Source organism: Mastomys coucha, unplaced genomic scaffold (genome assembly GCF_008632895.1).
Source record: "Mastomys coucha isolate ucsf_1 unplaced genomic scaffold, UCSF_Mcou_1 pScaffold23, whole genome shotgun sequence".
NCBI lineage: Eukaryota > Metazoa > Chordata > Mammalia > Rodentia > Muridae > Mastomys > Mastomys coucha.
This window is the reverse complement of record NW_022196906.1, coordinates 73,115,499-73,116,697: the sequence shown is the minus strand read 5'-3', so window position 1 is coordinate 73,116,697 and position 1,199 is coordinate 73,115,499. Positions and strand designations below refer to the sequence as shown.

Below are 1,199 nucleotides of genomic sequence, written 5' to 3'. Positions count from 1 at the left end.
GTCATGGAAGTTTAAGCATCTTAAATGCCATATTCAGCAGGTCTCTGAAGTGTCTGAGGACCATCTGTTTATCTAAAGCATATTTGAATAGTCAAACTTTGCTTGTTTCTAGTCACCCATCCCAGGCTTAACCTTAAAAACAAGTTCAGGTGTGTAAGTAAGGTTAGAAGGCTAGTGCCGACCAAGCATGTCTGAGTTAAACAGTCATTGGCTGTTTTTAGTTATCTGCCCTAAACTGTACCTGTAATATTAAAATAAAACACCTTTTTAAGGGTGAAGGCATAAGACTGGAGAGATGGCCTAGCTGGTTAGAGTACTGACTGCACTTCCGAAGGTCCTGAGTTTGGATCCAGCAACCAGATGGTGGCTCACAACCATCTGTAATGCAATCTGACCCCTGGTGCATCTGAAGACAGGTACAGTGTATTACATCGGAGCAAGCAGATGTCCTGAGTTCAATTCCCAGCAGCCACATGATGACTCACAGCCATCTGTACAGCTATAGTGTACTCATACACATTAAATAAATAACTAAATCTAAAAAAAAAAAAGAAAAAGAAAAAAAAAAGAGTGAAGGCATAGAGAATAACCATAATTTTCAGAAGACAAAAACTAAGTTTTAACAAGTGTAAACAATTTAAGGTCTCCAAAATTAGTATCAAGTGGGTTACTATTATGTTACACAATTTGGCTGTCAGGTTTGACTGAGGGATGCTGGAAGAACCTGGTGGCCAGGGCCACTTTGGTATGTTAAATATGCACCTCTGCTGATCATCCTGGGTCTGAATCCCAATAGGTGGCAGTGTGTCTCAGAGGCTAATCCTGAACAACACTAGTGAGAATGTAAGAAATAAACGAAAATGTAGTGGTTTCATTCAAATGATGTGGTAACAGCAGGGAGGCAGAGGATTTGTGAGTTTGAGGCTAGCTTGGTCTACGTAGAGTCCCAGGACAGTAGGGTTCTATAGAGACACTGTCTCAAAGCAAAGCAAAGAAGTAAAAGAATGAGCCACAGCAACTTGCAACATGAATGGATTATAAAAACAAACTAGTGCACATAGCCACTGCAACACGTCAAGCCAAAGAAACCGAATGAGTAAGATTGGCAAAGGGGCAAAAAACTATTATGCACAGATGACATAATTATGTATAAGCTATTAAAATGGCCAGTGAGCTAGCAAGACTACTAGACACAAAAC

The 1,199-nt window shown here is 40.1% G+C and overlaps 1 protein-coding gene and 1 pseudogene across 1 annotated transcript in view; one reads left to right on the top strand and one right to left on the bottom strand.

Moving 5' to 3' along the window:
• Positions 1-1,199, bottom strand: part of LOC116073653 — a 24,490-nt pseudogene that overhangs the window by 6,985 nt on the left and 16,306 nt on the right.
• LOC116072532 (cyclic GMP-AMP synthase-like) overlaps positions 1-1,199 on the top strand; it is a gene marked incomplete at its 3' end in the record, with an annotated part of 10,209 nt that overhangs the window by 1,704 nt on the left and 7,306 nt on the right. The gene's annotated exons all lie outside the window — the stretch shown is intronic.